The sequence below is a fragment of the Bos mutus genome, chromosome 3 (assembly GCF_027580195.1).
Source record: "Bos mutus isolate GX-2022 chromosome 3, NWIPB_WYAK_1.1, whole genome shotgun sequence".
Taxonomy (NCBI): Eukaryota; Metazoa; Chordata; class Mammalia; order Artiodactyla; family Bovidae; genus Bos; species Bos mutus.
In genome coordinates this window covers 56,476,110-56,494,041 of record NC_091619.1, presented here as the reverse complement: position 1 = coordinate 56,494,041, position 17,932 = coordinate 56,476,110, and the positions used below count along the sequence as shown (strand labels likewise).

The 17,932-nt window shown below is 40.2% G+C and overlaps 1 long non-coding RNA gene across 2 annotated transcripts in view; it reads right to left on the bottom strand.

Moving 5' to 3' along the window:
* Positions 1-387: 387 nt before the first annotated feature.
* LOC138987235 (uncharacterized) overlaps positions 388-17,932 on the bottom strand; it is a 123,554-nt gene continuing 106,009 nt past the window's right edge. Inside the window, exons 7-8 of one of the 2 annotated variants that reach the window (XR_011463682.1) lie at positions 11,503-12,590; positions 388-2,969 (exon numbers count right to left, since the gene is read on the bottom strand). This is a non-coding gene — a long non-coding RNA (uncharacterized lncRNA). Of the gene's footprint in view, positions 2,970-9,099; positions 9,577-11,502; positions 12,591-17,932 lie in introns of those variants that run through there. The other variant, XR_011463683.1, reaches the window with a different exon arrangement.

Sequence of the window (17,932 nt, the reverse complement as noted above, 5' to 3'; positions counted from 1 at the left end):
ATCCACTCTGGGCCCATGTCAACCCAGCAGCCAATTAAAACCTGAAAGATTTTTCCTATAAATTGACATTAGCCACATGTTCCATACTGAAATTGGGCCTCTTTTTTTTTTTTTTTTAATCTAATTTTGCAGTTACCCCTAGTAAATGTTATCTGCTTCATTCCAACTTGCCTCATTTTGATTCTGTCATCCTGTGCATTATTTATTACCTCTAGCTTTGTATCATCTGAAATTTGATAAGCATGCCTTCTGTCTTCTCTAAGCAGTTGTCAAAAAGTGTTGGGATGTGTGTGCTGGTGAAAAGAATAATAAAGACAAACTCCAGTAAATTACATTTACATGCCTTCCTGCTTGAGTGATGAAGGACTATTTTTGGGAACATGGACTTTATTGAGTCTAATATATATATATAAATTCATTTTCCTCAGAGATATTTATTGAGAATTCTCAAGGCACACTACCATGTTATATACTTCAGAGACATACAGGCAGCTTTAAAGCATGATCCTTGACCTTGAAGAGCTTACTGGGAAAACAAGACATCCAAAATTAGAGCTATGCTAAGAGTACATGAGAGTTACTATCAACAAAGTGGTATAGGAAGTTAAGCAAAAAAGAAAGCACTGTGGCCAGTAGGAGTGAAGGAGAGCTGCTTGAGGATGAGTGGTCTTGGTTTAGGCCTTGAATAATTTTTAGGATGTGAATATTTGCAAGAATAGAATAAGAATCCCAAGGAAAAGTATGTGCAAAAGCCAAATGCATGTTCAAGGAACAACAGATCAGCTCAAATCATGTATGCATTGGTTAAGATAACTCCAGCTGCTGTAACAAAATGACCCCAACACATATGGTGGAACCAAGTGGATAGTGTATCTCTTGTTCCCTTAAGAGCTAACACAGATGTTCTTGATTGGTTCCTGACTCTTCTCCAAACAACATACAGGGGGGTCTGGCCTTCTTGCATTTTGTGGCTCCAACACTTTCAAATATAGCATCCAAGTTCAGTATGCTCATCTTCCTCAAGCTGAAAGAAAATTATAAGATGCAGTATCAGATGTAAGAGGCTTGATGGGCCAGGCCAGGAAGTGATACCCATCACCTCTGCTCGCTTTCCTCTGGCTGGAACTCAGTCATACAGCTACAGTGACCAAAGGGAAGAGCTGGGGAATAGTCTTCTATGAGCCCAGAAAGGAGAGGAAACAGGTTAGGGAAATAGCTAGCTGGTTTGTGCCCCAGAGTACAATGGGGAAAATGGAGAATAAAGGTAGAAAGGTTTAAGCTTTCATCGCTTGAGCAGTGGAGAGACATATGGTGTGGAGACTGAGTGTAGCTTCCGAAGCCAAACCTTGTGGGTGGAAGCTTGGCTCTGCTATTTTCTTATTGTATGCTCTTAGTTATGTTACTTAAAAGCTCTTTGCCTCCTTTTCTTCCTCATTTATGAAACTGGAAACAATGAACCCATTATCATAGGATTATTAGGAAGGTTAAAATTAATAACATAAATGTCTTAGTAAAGTGCCAGAAATGGTATCTAGCACCTAGTAGGTGTTCCTTAAATATTATCCATTAACAGGTTTGGGGGAGTTTGTTATTGCTTTGGGTTTTTAAAATTTTATTAGATTATAGTTGATTTATAATGTTGTATTAGTTTTAGGAGTATAGCAAAGTGATTCAGCTATACATATACATATATTCATCCTTTTTCAGATTCTTTTCTCATATAGGTCATCATGGAATATTGAGTAGAGTTCTCTGTGCTATACAGTAACACTGACAGGTTTTGAACAGAAGGCTTTGAACATGATTTCCTACCAATGGCCAAATCACATACTCACATCCCTTGAATTATCAGAGTCATATAGCTATCCTAATGCTTTCCAGCAGAACCCTTGACCTTCCTAGACTGATAGATCAAATCTCACTCACAAGTGTAATCATAGATTCAATACACATTTTTGAATCTTTGCTACATACCAGGTACAGGAGATATAATTGTGAATTACATTATGGAGCTTATGGTCAAATTGCTCCTTTTTCTCTTCCACAAATTTCAAGATCTTTGTAACTAATTCCCTGTTTAAATTCTATTTGGAATACCTAGAACTGTTTATTTGCTCCTGGCTGGACACTGACTGATACAGAGGCAATTTTTCTTTTCCATTGATAATATATCAATCAATCAAAAGATCTACATTTGAAGTCAAATTTAGATAGCAATTATTTCAGGATTAAAATAGACATTCATGCCTTATTTCTTTATTACCCCATCTTCAGCAGATATAATATTTGCTTTCATTGGGGAATGGGTGTTTGAGGGTAGGGGTTGGAATCCTTAAAGAGAATGAAGGCTCAGTGGTGTCCTCATCCATCCCAAATACTGGGAATACTAGATCAAGTAAATACCACAAATCTGCATTCTGACACTAAGTCCTGAGTGTTTCCAGATAAGAATCATTAAGCTTGACGCAAAGAGTTTTACTGCGGAGGAAACTGCTGCAGATTTCCTTTGACGTACAGTCAGTAAGTTCTGTTTGGTCGAACGGCCAGGCAGCATTTTATAGACAAGGAGATGATTCCAGGGTTCTGGTTCCTAAAGTTAAGATTCGTAGCCCCTAATCTTTGCTTCGGAGAAGGCAATGGCACCCCACTCCAGTAGTCTTTCCTGGAAAATCCCATGGACGGAGGAGCCTGGTAGGCTGCAGTCCATGCGATCGCTAGGAGTCGGACACGACTGAGCGACTTCACCTTCACTTTTCACTTTCATACATTGGAGAAGGAAATGACAAGCCACTCCAGTGTTCTTGCCTGGAGAATCCCAGGGACTGGGGAGCCTGGTGGGCTGCCGTCTATGGGGTCGCACAGAATCGGACACGACTGAAGCGACTTAGCAGCAGCAGTAGCAGCAGCAATCTTGGCTTCTTCAACTTTCATCTGGGAATTCATTCTTTAAACAAATATTTGCCAAACACCTACAATGTGTATGGAAGAGAAATAAAAGCAGTGAAAAGGGCATAATAAATCTGACTTTGACTCCTGCCCTTCCTGCATCTTAGCTGTGTAGTCTTGGTGTGCCCAAGACTCAGGCTTCACTATTTTCTGTCTTGCTCTAAACCAAGGGGACTGCCCTTCATGGACCATATCATCTGGTATCCCATTATTGTTGACTCTGGCCAATGAGAAGCTCTTACAGGAGACGGGAGGACAAGAGGAAACAGAAATCAACATATTTATTCTTTGTACTCCCTTCCTGCTTTTCATGGTTCTAACAACAACCCTTTTATAACCATAGCTTCTGTCTGGTGGTCCCTCATTTTGGTGATTCTAGCTCCTGGCTGGGTTCTTATAACCTCATGTAACTACTTAAATGAAAGTAGTAAACAGCATATTTTAAAGTTCTCTTTTAGTACACAACATTATGAATATTAAAGAAAAAGAGGATGTGAAGAAAAGGCAATTCAGCATTTTCAGAAAGAGCATTTGGCAATATTCAGTGCATGAGGCTGTGCTTGGGGCTATCCACCCTCTCCAACATCTCAAAGTATTTTTTGGCACTGTGAATGTTGATCAGTGTAGTTGTAGAAGGGATCAAGGGACCAACACAGCCATGACATAACGTTTGATGTAAGGATATTGATGAAAGCAGCAAAGGGAGAGTTCCTAACTTCTATGCTCTGGAAAGAAGTAGCCAGTTGACTCCAACTCAGCTTGAACCGGAGAAGGCAATGGCACCCCACTCCAGTACTCTTGCCTGGAAAATCCCATGGACGGAGGAGTCTGGTAGGCTGCAGTCCGTGGGGTCGCTAAGAGTCAGACACGACTGAGCAACTTCACTTTCACTTTTCACTTTCATGCATTGGAGAAGGAAATGGCAACCCACTCCATTATTCTTGCCTGGAGAATCCCAGGGACGGGGGAGCCTGGTGGGCTGCCGTCTATGGGGTTGCACAGAGTCAGACACGACTGAAGTGACTTAGCAGTAGCAGTAGCAGTAGTAGATTTATGGGGAAGAAATAGATTTGTAGTTTCTCTGGTGGCTCAGACCATAAAGAATCTGCCTGCAATGCAGAAGACCTGGGTTTGATCCCTGGGTTGGGAAGATCTAGAGAGGGGAATGGCAACCTACTCCATTATTTTTGCCTGGAGAATTCCACGGACAGAGAAACATGGTGGGCTACAGTCTATGGGGTCGCAAAGAGTCAGACGTGACTGAATGACTAACACTTTCACTTCATTTCTAAATACATGTTTGTGGAAAAGAAATAGATTAGGCTCTGATAAGCCCCCTTCATTTCCTTATGAAATCAAATTGCCTCATTTGCTTATGAAGAGCAATGTCCTGTGGGCTCTCTCTGTATCAACCTACAATTGTTTGAATGTAGGATTAGATCACATATGTCCTGGGAATTCTCCTTCCAGTTTTCCTCTTTTGCATCAGTGATACTGCTCTCTGCTGGCTTCTTTTCCCTAGTGCTCCGTCTCTCTATAGCTGTCTCCCGCTGCTTCTGTTTCACTGCTTTTAAATGTTGACTAAGTCTCTAGTTTCAGTCTCCTTTCCTCTTCTTCCAGCTTTAAATGCTCCCTCTTCTGGGTAGACTAATCTAGGCCCATGACTTCAAATGTCACCTCAATTTCATCAGTGCCTAAACTGTCATTGCTGGTTCCACACTCTCTCCTGAGCTTCAGAGCTGCCTGGAATTCATCCCTGTTTTTCAGTTCAGTTAAGTACAGTTGCTCAGTCCTGTCCGACTATTTGTGACCTAATGGATTGCAACATGCCAGGCCTCCCTATCCATCACCAACTCCCGGAGTCTACTCAAACTCATGTCCATTGAGTCGGTGATGCCATTCAACCATCTCATCCTCTGTCATCCCCTTCTCCTCCCACCTTCAGTCTTTCCCAGCATCAGGGTCTTTTCTAATGAGTCAGTTCTTTGCATCAGGGGGCCAAAGTATTGGAGTTTCAGCTTCAGCATCAGTGCTTCCAATGAATATTCAGGACCGATTTCCTTTAGGATGGACTGGTTGTATCTCCTTGCTGTCCAAGGGATCTCAAGAATCTTCTCCAACACCACAGTTCAAAAGTATCAATTCTTTGGCGCTCAGCTTTCTTTATAGTCCAACTCTCATATCCATACATGACTACTGGAAAAATTATAGCTTTGATTAGATGGACCTTTGTTGGCAAAGTAATATTTCTGCTTTTTAATATGCTGTCTAGGTGGTCATAACTTTTCTTGAAAGGAGCAAGTGTCTTTTAATCTCGTGGCTGCAGTCACCAACTGCAGAGATTTTGGAGCCCCCCAAAATAAAGTCTCTCACTGTTTCCATTGTTTCCCCATCTATTTGCCATGAAGTGATGGGACCAGATCTTAGGTTTCTATGATCTTAGGTTTCTGAATGTTGAATTTTAAGCCAACTTTTTCACTCTCCTCTTTCACTTTCATCAAGAGCCTCTTTAGTTCTTCTTCACTTTCTGCCATAAGAATGGTGTCATCTGCGTATCTGAGGTTATTGATATTTCTCCTGGCAATCTTGATTCCAGCTTGTGCTTCATCCAGTCCAGCATTTCTCATGATGTATTCTGCATATAAGTTAAATAAACAGGGTGACAATATACAGCCTTGATGTACTCCTTTCCAATTTGCAATCAGTCTGTTGTTCCATGTCCAGTTCTAACTGTTGCTTCTTGACCTGCATACAGATTTCTCAAGAGGCAGGTCAGGTCGTCCATTATTCCCATCTCTTTCAGAATTCTCCATAGATCCACACAGCCAAAGGCTTTGGCATAGTCAATAAAGCAGAAATAGAGGTTTTTCTGGAACTCTCTTGTTTTTTTGATGATCCAGTGGATGTTGGCAATTTGATCTCTGGTTCCTCTGCCTTTTCTAAAACCAGCTTGAACATCAGGAAGTTCACGGTTCACATATTGCTGAAGGCTGGCTTGGAGAATTTTGAGCATTGCTTTACTAGCGTGTGAAATGAGTGCAATTGTGCAGTAGTTTGAACATTCTTTGGCATTGCCTTTCTTTGGGATTGGAATGAAAACTGACCTTTTCCAGTCCTGTGGCCACTGCTGAGTTTTCCAAATTTGCTGGCATATTGAGTGCAGCACTTTCTTTTAATTTTATATATATATATTTTTTACTTTACAATATTGTGTTGGTTTTGCCATACATCAACATGCATCCACCACAGGTGTACACATGTTCCCAATCCTGAACCCTCCTCCCACCTCCCTCCCCATACCATCCCTCTGAGTCATCCCAGTGCATCAGCCCCAAGCTTCCTGTATCCTGCATCGAACCTGGACTGGCGATTCATTTCTTATATGATATTATACATGTTTTAATGCCATTCTCCCAAATCATCCCCCCACTCCCTCTCCCACAGAGTCATCTTTTAGGATTTGAAATAGCTCAACTGAAATTCTATCACCTCCACTAGCTTTGTTCGTTAAGCAAGTGCTAATGCTTAGAAAGTTAATGCTTCCTAAGGCCCACTTGACTTCACATTCCAGGATGTTTGGCTTTAGGTGAGTGATCACATCATGATGATTATCTGGGTCATAAAGATCTTTTTATATAGTTCTTCTGTGTATTCTTGCCACCTCTTAATATCCTCTGCTTCTGTCAGTTCCATACCATTTCTGTCCTTTATTGTGCCCATCTTTGCATGAAATGTTCCCTTGGTATCTCTCATTTTCTTGAAGAAATCTCTAGTCTTTCCCATTCTACTGTTTTCCTCTATTTCTTTGCACTGATCACTGAGGAAGGCTTTCTTATCTCTCCTTGCTATTCTTTTGAACTCTGCATTCAAATGGGTATATCTTTCCTTTTCTCCTTTGCTTTTCACTTCTCTTCTTTTCTCAACTATTTGTAAGGCCTTGTCAGACAACCATTTTGCATTTTTGCATTTCTTTTTCTTAGGAATGGTGTTGATCCCTGTCTCCTGTACAACTTCATGAACCTCCGTCCATAGTTCATCAGGCACTCTGTCTATAAGATCTAGGCCCTTAAATCTATTTCTCACTTCCACTGTATAATCATAAGGGATTTGATTTAAGTCATACCTGAATGGTCTAGTGGTTTTCCCTACTTTCTTCAATTTAAGTCTGAATTTGGCAATAAGGAGTTCATGATCTGAGCCACAGTCAGCTCCCGGTTTTGTTTTTGATGACTGTATAGAGCTTCTCCATCTTTGGCTGCAAAGAATATAATCAGTCTGATTTCGGTGTTGACCATTGGTGATGTCCATGTGTAGAGTCTTCTCTTATGTTGTTGGAAGAGGGTGTTTGCTATGACCATCGCGTTCTCTTGGCAAAAGTCTGTTAGCCTTTGCCCTGCTTCATTCCTTATTCCAAGGCCAAATTTTCCTGTTACTCCAGGTGTTTCTTGACTTCCTACTTTTGCATTCCAGTCCCCTATAATGAAAAGGACATCTTTTTTGGGTGTTAGTTCTAAGAGGTCTTGTAGGTCTTCATAGAACCATTCAACTCCAGCTTCTTCAGCATTACTGGTCAGGACATAGACTTGGATTACTGTGATATTGAATGATTTGCCTTGGAAACAAACAGAGATCATTCTGTCATTTTGGGGATCGCATCCAAGTACTGCATTTCAGACTCTTTTGTTGACTATGATGGCTACTCCATTTCTTCTAAGGGATTCTTGCCCACAGTAGTAGATATAATGATCATTTGAGTTAAATTCACCCATTCCAATCCATTTTAGTTTGCTGATTCCTAAAATGTTACTCTTGCTATCTCCTGTTTGACCACTTCAAATTTGCCTTGATTCATGGACCTAACATTCCAGGTTCCTATGCAATATTGTTCTTTACAGCATCAGACTTTACTTCCATCACCAATCACATCCACAACTGGGTGTTGTTTTTACTTTGGCTTGTTTCTTCATTCTTTCTGGAGTTACTTCTCCACTAATCTCCATATTTTTAGTCCCACCTTTTTAAAGTCCCACCTTAACTCCCACGTAAACATGCCCAGAACCGAGTTTCTTGTGTTCCGTCCAGACTGCTCCTTTCCCGCTTCCATTCTCTTTTTCATCCTCACAATTGTTGCTCAAGCTAGTAATCTGAAGTTCACTGCTTATATATTGTTGAAGCCTGGCTTGGAGAACTTTGAGCATTACTTTACTAGCATGTGAAATGAGTGCAATTGTATGGTAGTTTGAGCATTTTGTGGCATTGCCTTTCCTTGGGATTGCAATGAAAACTGACCTTTTCCAGGTCTGAGGCTTATCCTTGGCTTCACTTCCTTCTTTGTCTCCAAATTGAATCAATCAATTCTGAGAGATCAGTCTCCTTAAAACGGCTCAAATCCATCCATGTCTCTCCATTCACTCTGCCACCACCAAGTCCAGAATATAATCATTGGTCTCCTGGATTCTCACACGGTCCTCCTATCCAGAGTGGTCTTTCTAAAATACAAATCTGACCATGCTACTCTCTTGCCTAAATCCTCCAGTGCCTCCCTTGTACCCTCAGAATGAAGTTCAAATGCCTTACCGTGGGCCACAAGACCACCTTCCCCATTCTCATTCTGGTCACTTTCTCATTTTTCTTCTACATGGGCCTCTGGACATCATATTGTATCCCTTGTAATGTGCTTGACCCCATTCCTGCTTGAGCAACTCTTAGTCCTTCTTTAAGACTCAGCGAAGGCATTAACTTCCAAGAAGCCTTCTCCCTCTCCCCTGTCCCAGTCCACATGTGACCCACCTATATTCTTGCTTTCACTCCCGTTATGCAATGCCATGTTACTTGCCAGTCTAAGGAGCTCTTGGCAGACACACACATCTTTTTTATTGCTGAATCTTCAATTCAGTGGCTTAATTAAAGCAATGAATGGCATTTACTTCTCCCTACTTGCGTCAGTTCACCTTCATAATAATGGGTTTCTGTTCTTACAAAATAAGATTATACCAGGACCCCTTTCAGTTTCCAGAGTCTCTGATTCTATTGCTCCAATGCCTGTTAATTGCTGCAGGATAGTAGAGAGTTTGTGGTTTGGGTTTGAATCCTGGCTCTGTCACAGCTGTGTGATCTTGCACAATTTGCTTAACCTTTCTGAGCCTCAGAGCCTCATATGTAAAACAGGAATAGTAATACCAATCCAAGATTGGTATGAAAAGGATTAAAGAAAATTAACTTGAATGACAGGTGAAATATGTTCTCTTCATTCTTCCCCCTGGGAAGACAGTCAGTATACAAATAGCCCTTTTTAAAAATCCTGGCTCCACCCCTTGTGTGTGTGTGTGTTAGTCCCTCAGTCATGTCCGACTCTTTGTGATTCCATGGACTATAGCCCCACTAGGCTCCTCTGTCCATGGAATTCTCCAGGCAGGAATACTGGAGTGGGTTGCCATTTCCTTCTCTGGCTCCAGCCCTTATTCCTATACAATTCTGGTCAATCAATTTTATATACAGAGCTTTGATTTTTTTCTTTTGTAAAAAGAAAATGATACCAACCTTATGGTGTTGTAGAGGTTAATGAGATGATCATGTAAAGCTTTGTAGCATATAGATAGAATAAGCACTCAGCAAACGTTATTGGCTTTTCTGATGATGATGATAAAAAAAAAAAAAACAATAAGGAGGATAAGAAGAAGCAAAGCCTGACAACAGCTGTCTTTCAGTGGAAGTTACTCCTTTTTCTCCTTCCCATTCGATTCATGGTTAGGTAAATCTTTGTTTTCTCATTCTAAGGTCAAATTCCATTACAACGTAGTTGTTACCCAGCTTTCCCTGATGAATGGGAATCTTATGGTATTGAATATTAGTGAAAATTTAATACATTTTAAATAATTTAGGTCATTTATATTTCATTTGCTTGATAATGTACAGATACAACTCTTAGAAATATAGGTCATGTAAACAACAGTGTCAAATTATTTCCTATACATTATGACTTGCATAAATGGAGAGTTTGCAAGCCTCTAGTGGTTTTACAGAGAGAGCCTCACCATCCCTGTTGTCTGAATTCTTACTTCTCAGGTGGTTGCTACATATGTCCTTATTTCACCCTTCACCTATTTTCTCCTCTGTATCATCTTTTCTCAGCTCCTCCGTGTCATGAATTTACTTTTCTCACTCTTCATTCCAGTTATTTAGTGCTGCCTAACAAACCACCCCCGGAGAAGGCAATGGCACCCCACTCCAGTACTCTTGCCTGGAAAATCCCATGGACCGAAGAGCCTGGTGGGCTGCAGTCCATGGGGTCTCTGAGGGTCGGACACGACTGAGCGACTTCACTTTCACTTTTCACTTTCATGCATTGGAGAAGGAAATGGCAACCCACTCGAGTACTCTTGCCTGGAAAATCCCGTGGACAGCAGAGCCTGGTGGGCTGCCGTCTATGGGGTCGCACAGAGTCGGACACGACTGAAGCGACTTAGCGGTGGCGGTGGCAGCAGCAGCAGCAACAAACCACCCCCAAACTTAGTGACTGGAAACAGTCTTTTTATTTTGCCAATGATTTTTAGATAAGGAATTTGAGAAGGGCTTACGCAAGTGGTTCATCTTTGATCCTTGTGGATTTCGTTGGGGTAGTCAGAGCTGGAGGGTCAAAGATGGCTCCCTCGCTCACATCTCTGCTGCCCCCCCATGTTCCTTGGCTTCTGCTCTCCATGGGATGAATTTCTTTCTCCAGGACCTCGCCATGTGGCTTGGGTTACTCACAGCATGGTGGTCTCAATGTGGTCTCACTTCTCAATTAGCTGTTGATTTCCTAGAGGTGGTAAGTGCATGCTGCCAGGCCACTTAAAGGCTATACACAGGAGTAGTATAGCATCATGCCTGCCATTCTATATTGGTCAAAGCAGTTACAGACCTATCCAGATTCGGAAAGGAAATAGGCACCACTTCTCAATGAAAGGGAATGCCCATCATTAATCAGCTGCATTCTTATTCTCCAGTTCTGTTACTATTCTGTTATAGTATTTATATAACTTTTTCAGATAATTTGCCTTCCATTTCATAAAGTTTCTAACTTTCCCTGAATTACAGTCAGGGTCCATATTATAGATTTACACAGCTAGCTCTATTTAGTGACTAGTGCTAGGCACTAGTATTGTCTTATAGGGAAGATGGTTATTTATCAAACACCACATAGTTAAATACAAACTAAGTGCTATAAAGGAAAAGGACTGGACACCTGGGGCATGTATAATATCAGAAGTCTCATCTGTCCAGGGTATCAAGGGAGGTTTCCTGAGGTGGTGACTTTTGAGCTGAGACTTTGAAGTCTGGGTAGGTATTAATTAGGATTGGAGAGAACATTTCAAACTACGGGAACACATGAGCAAAGACAAAGAGTGAGAAGAGGCTCATCAATGAATTTGGTAAAGTTGCAAGACACAAAATTAATACACAGAACTCTCTTGCATTCGTATATACTAATAATGAAAGATCAGAAAGAGAGATTAAGGAAACAATCCCATTTATCACCACATCAAAACAAAACAAAACACCTAGGAATAAACCTACCTCAGTCAGTTCAGTCGCTCAGTCGTGTCCGACTCTTTGTGACCCCATGAACTGCAGCACGTCAGGCCTCCCTGTCCAACACCAACTCCCGGAGTCCACCCAAACCCATGTCCATTGAGTCGGTGATGCCATCCAACCATCTCATCCTCTGTCGTCCCCTTCTCCTCCTGCCCTCAATTTTTCCCAGCATCAGGGTCTTTTCAAATGAGTCAGCTCTTCGCATCAGGTGGCCAAAGTATTGGAGTTTCAGCTTCAACATCAGTCCTTCCAATGAATATTCAGGACTGATCTCCTTTAGGATGGACTGGGTGGATCTCCTTGCAGTCCAAGGGACTCTCAAGAGTCTTCTCCAACACCACAGTTCAAAAGCATCAATTCTTCGGCACTCAGGTTTCTTTATAGTCCAACTCTCACATCCATCCATGACTACTGGAAAAACCATTGCCTCGATGAGACGGACTTTTGTTGACAAAGTAATGTCTCTGCTTTTCAATATGCTGTCTAGGTTGGTCATAACTTTCCTTCCAGGGAGCAAGCATCTTTTAATCTCATGGCTGCAATCACAATCTGCAGTGATTTTGGAGCCCTGAAAAATAAAGTCAGCCACTGTTTCCACTGTTCCCCATCTATTTCCCATGAAGTGATGGGACTGGATGCCATGATCTTAGTTTTCTGAATGCTGAGCTTTAAGCCAACTTTTTCACTGTCCTCTTTCACCTTCATCAAGAGGCTCTTTAGTTCTTCTTCATTTTCTGCCCTAAGAGTGGTGTCATCTGCATATCTGAGGTTATTGATATTTCTCCCAGAAATCTTGATTCCAGCCTGTGCTTCATCCAGCCCAAAGTTTCTCATGATGTACTCTGCATATAAGTTAAATAAGCAGGGTGACAATATACAGCCTTGACGTTCTCCTTTTCCTATTTGGAACCAGTCTTTTGTTCCATGTCCAGGTCTAACTGTTGCTTCCTGACCTGCATACAGGTTTCTCAAGAGGAAGATCAGGTGGTCTGGTATTCCCATCTCTTTCAGAATTTTCCATGGTTTATTGTGATCCACACAGTCAAAGGCTTTGGCATGGTCAAACTTACCTAAGGAGGCAAAAAACCTGTACTCAGAAAACTAGAAGATGAATTTGGAATTGACATATGTATACTGTTGATATTATATATAAAATAGATAACTAATAAGAACCTACTATATAGCACAGAAAACTACTCAGTGCTCTGAGGTGACATAAATGGGAAAGAAATCCAAAAAAGAGAGGATATATGTATACAGATAGCTGATTCACTTTGCTGTACAGTAGAAACAAACACAACATTGCAAAGTAATTGTACTCCAATAAAAGCAAAATAAAATGGACTATGAAAAAAATGCCCATCTCACAAGAGTTGTTAGAGTATTAAGTAAAAGAATAGGTATGAATAGTTTTTTTTCTAAATTATTAGAGTGTGTTTCTATTTTAAGTTATTGTTTTGTATGTTAAAATCATTCTGAATGATAGTGAGAAAAAAGACTAACTCATGCAGATTATCCAATTCTTTGGAAATAATACATGATTCATACTACTATCTCCATTAGTCTCATTATATAAAAATAATTCTATATATGTATACATACAACTCTTATGTGAAAGCTAGAAGAAAATGGTAATTTGTATTCATACAGGCCGCATATGTATCTACTTACTAAATTTTCCAGAGAATTTATTTAAACATCCCAGCAGATCAGTATATGCATCAGTATAAAATGATGCACAGATTATCTATAAGTTACTAGTCTAGCATATTTTGTTTTTAGACCCCAGTACATGGGCTTCAATTTTCTTTTCAGTTCTTAAATTTTTTAATGTATTTTTTATATTTGAAAAAAATTAATTAACTATACCATCTGCCAATTCAAAAGTGGGGAAAAATGAGAAAAGACTTTGAAGAAAGACCTTTTCAAAAGTATAGGAAGAAGTAAAAAGCAAGAAGACTGTCTCAGAAAGCTATTTTTCTTGTGGGAATTCTGTGATAATTATATCATCTTAGGAGGAAAGGGGACAAGAGTACTACATAGAAAAATCAGAATTGTACTTTTATGGAAACCTCGTGTGTTCCCACGAAATAAGACCGTAACATACAACTTGAAAAAGAAAGGAAAAAGATGTCAACTCTAATTTGCCTTTTACCAAGAACTTTCTGACATTATAATTAACTATAGGAATTATCTTTTCAGTTATACTTTTCCTTTTGTGACCTTGTTAATGTTTCTTGAGCTTAATAATATTGTCTGCCTTAGTGCAATATCATTCTGATTCTCATTGGAAATGGTCATCACTGGTAAGGTGCAGATAAGGAGAAGAGGTTGGACACTGTCAGGAAAGACTGATAAATGTCAACTGAGGAAGAATGAACTGTTAACATTTTGGGGAATAGTCCTTAGGACTTCATATCATATAAGTCTACAATATTACATTCTATATAAGTTTATATTACTTTATAGTATGTATTCTAAGGAATAAATAAAAGAATGAGAAAAAAAGACTAACTCATGCAAAGATTATCTAACTCCTTAGAAATAATGTATGATTCATACTACTATCTCCAGGGTGAAAATAATTCACCCTTTAAAAGGAATTCTATTTTCATTGCCCTTTGAAAGTTTAAAGATAATTTTTACTTTAATTTGTTTTGCTTTTAAAAGACTCATGGTTTGTTATAGCCCAAGAGGTAGTAACTGAAAAAGCAAAAAGAAATCACTTTTCCTCTCTTGTTTATCTTTCATAAAAAAAGGAAGAAAATTAAATGCTTAATTAAATCAAATGAATTAACTGAAAACTGACCAGGTTTTGCACCACTGATTGCTTATTGAATATTACAACAGTGTTCAAACAGTCTGAACATGGAATAGGTCTGGCCATGAACCAAAATATGCAGTTTAGTTGTACATGGTACGGGAATAGGCATTCTGGAGGTGGAGCCCACGTGGGTATCATCAAAACAGCAGAGTGCTAAATATTGCTAGTTCACTTTGCTAGGCTTTGTTTTCATCCCTTTAGGGTGAAAATGGTGCTTCCAGCTCCCATCTGCTTGGCCCTGATTGGGAGAGAGTCCTGTGGGCTGCCCTAATCACATTTCCTGGAAGAGTTCACAAAGATCTGATTTGGAAATTTCCAGAAACGACTACGTCCATCTTAACACATACTGGAATCAAAGAAGATAATATGTACTTGTCACATTGTTCTAAAGCAGACATTCAATTACATTCAAAGAGCACATGTCTGCTCTCACAGGGACAACTATGAGCAATTAACAGAGAAAACAGACTACATAACAAACTTCAAAATCTCTAATCAACACAGAAGTTTCTCAATGCTCCCCCTCCCCACTGCTCACACAGCCAGCCACCCCTCTCCCTATGCAGCATCTCCCAGCCTAGGTTTACATTGCTCCCTCTACAACCCAGATGTATTCACAATGGAGCTCATTCTTCCAGATTCTCCCTAAGCATCTAATTAAACCTAATAAACCTATTTGTGCTACAATTTTAGTAGATGAAAATAACTTTAATCAATTCAGTACCTTTCACTGAGTGACTTTGTGCTAAGCACTGTGGTTAACAATATGCTTTAGAAACAGTTTCTCTATTCATTTAAAAAATCGGGAAAAATTGGGAAGCCCTACAATAAGGGAGCAGTTAAATAAATCATGTTACATCCATACCTGTGGGGTACTCTGTAGCCACTCAGAAGAATGCTTTCGATGGGTGTCAACCAAACTTACTGTGGTAATCACTTGACAATATTTACACTTTAAACCTATACACTGTAGTATGTCAGTTATATCAATAAAATTTTAAAAAGGAAAACAATGCTTTGGTATGACCTCAGTTTTAGTTTTTAAATTCGCACAGAAGGGACAGCAGCCCTGGCAGCCCAGTAGTTGGGAGTCCACCAGTTAAGGCAGGGATGAGTGTTCGGTTCCTGGTCAGGGAACTAAGATCCAACGTGCCACGGGCAACAAAGCCTTGCACCTCAACTAGAGAGAAGCCCACATGCCACAAGGAAGATCCTATATGACACAACTAAGACCCAACCCAGCCAAAAATTAATGTTTTTTTAAAAAAATATGCATAAGAAAGACAATAAAATATAATAGTAACTTTGCCTATCTTTAAGAAGAGGGATTATATATGATTTTTATTTTCTTCAAACTTCTACGCACTTTACAATTTTCTTCAAGAAGCATATAGTGTGTTATAATCAGAAAATAAACAATATACAGTTTAACCAGAGACAATAAACTACTCTCTGCAAGAGTTATTAGTTTAGTCCAGATGATACTAGATCAAAAAGTATTATATGTATATTATATATATTATGGGCTTCCCTGGTGGCTCAGCTGGTAAAGGATCTGCCTGCAATGCAGGAGACCTGGGTTCAATCCCTGGCTTGGGACAATGGCCTGGAGAAGGGAAAGGCTACCCACTCCAGCATTCTTGCCTGGAGAATGCCATGGACTGTATAGTCCATGGGGTCTCAAAGAGTCAGACAGGACTGAGTCACTTTCACTTTCATATATGTTATGGTAAGTGTTATAATTTTGTACAAGGTGTTATGAGAACATCTAACTACCCATATATGTGACAGAATATTTAATATGAAACTTCACTCATTGATTTTATAAATGTATTTACTACTGTAAGGAGATGTATAGTTCACAATGCCTTATCAGAAATCTTTGGTGCCAAATATGTTTCAGAACTTAGACCTTTTTGGACTGTAGAAATCATGTGGTAAGTATATGTTTTTGCAAAGAACCTCTAATGGGCCTGGGGCAGCTCCTTATGATCCAACATATTAACATTTCCATTTACTTAGATGGGACCACTAGAATAAGTACTACACTGTTTCTCATCAGTTTAGGTCACCAAATTTGTTACTGAAAAGTCTTCCTTTCTACCTCCTTTGGATTTCTGAATTGCAGATAAAGGATTATGGACCTGGATGAGAAAGGTGGGGACTCAGGACCACAGCCTGCACAAGGTGTATCATTATCTCTTTCTCAGCCCCTAGTTCATCAAGTCTAACATGTATTCTCATCATAGGAGCCATAAATATGATTTCTATTCACATTCAGTTCAGTTCAGTCACTCAGTCATGTCCGACTCTTTGTGACCCCATGAATTGCAGCATGCCAGGCCTCCTTGTCCATCACCAACTACCAGAGTTCACCCAAACTCATGTACATTGAGTTGGTGATGCCATCCAGACATCTCATCCTCTGTTGTCCCCTACCTCTCCTGCCCCCAATCCCTCCCAGCATCAGGGTCTTTTCCAATGAGTCAACTCTTCGCATCAGGTGGCCAAAGTACTGGAGTTTCAGCCTCAGCATCAGTCCTTCCAATGAACACCCAGGACTGGTCTCCTTTAGGATGGATTGGTTGGATCTCCTTGCAGTCCAAGGGACTTGCAAGAGTCTTCTCCAACACCACAGTTCAAAAGCATCAATTCTTCGGCGCTCAGCTTTCTTCACAGTCCAACTCTCACAACCATTCATGACCACTGTAAAAACCATAGCCTTGACTAGATGGACCTTTGTTGGCAAAGTAATGTCTCTGCTTTTGAATATGCTATCTAGGTTGGTCATAACTTTCCTTCCAAGGAGTAAGCATCTTTTAATTTCATGGTGCAATACCATATGCAGTGATTTTGAAGCCCCCAAAAAACAAAGTCTGACACTGTTTCCACTGATTCCCCACCTATTTCCCATGAAGTGATGGGACCAGATGCCATATTCTTAGTTTTCTAAATGTTGAGCTTTAAGCCAACTTTTTCACTCTCCTCTTTCACTTTCATCAAGAGGCTTTTTAGTTCCTCTTCAGTTTCTGCCATAAGGATGGTGTCATCTGCATATCTGAGGTAATTGATATTTCTCCCGGCAATCTTGATTCCAGCCTGTGCTTCCTCCAACCCAGCGTTTCTTATGATGTACTCTGCATAGAAGTTAAAAAAGCAGGGTGACAATATACAGGCTTGACGTACTCCTTTTCCTATTTGGAACCAGTCTGTTGTTCCATGTCCAAGCTAACTGTTGCTTCCTGACCTGCACACAGGTTTCTCAAGAGGCAGGTCAGGTGGTCTGGTATTCCCATCTCTTTCAGAATTTTCCACGGTTTATTGTGATCCACACAGTCAAAGGCTTTGGCATAGTCAATAAGGCAGAAATAGAGGTTTTTCTGGAACTCTTACTTTTTCGATGATCCAGCGGATGTTGGCAATTTGATCTCTGGTTCCTCTGCCTTTTCTAAAACCAGCTTGAACATCAGGAAGTTCACGGTTCACATATTGCTGAAGCCTGGCTTGGAGAATTTTGAGCATTACTTTACTAGCGTGTGAGATGAGTGCAATTGTGCGGTAGCTAGAGCATTCTTTGGCATTGGCTTT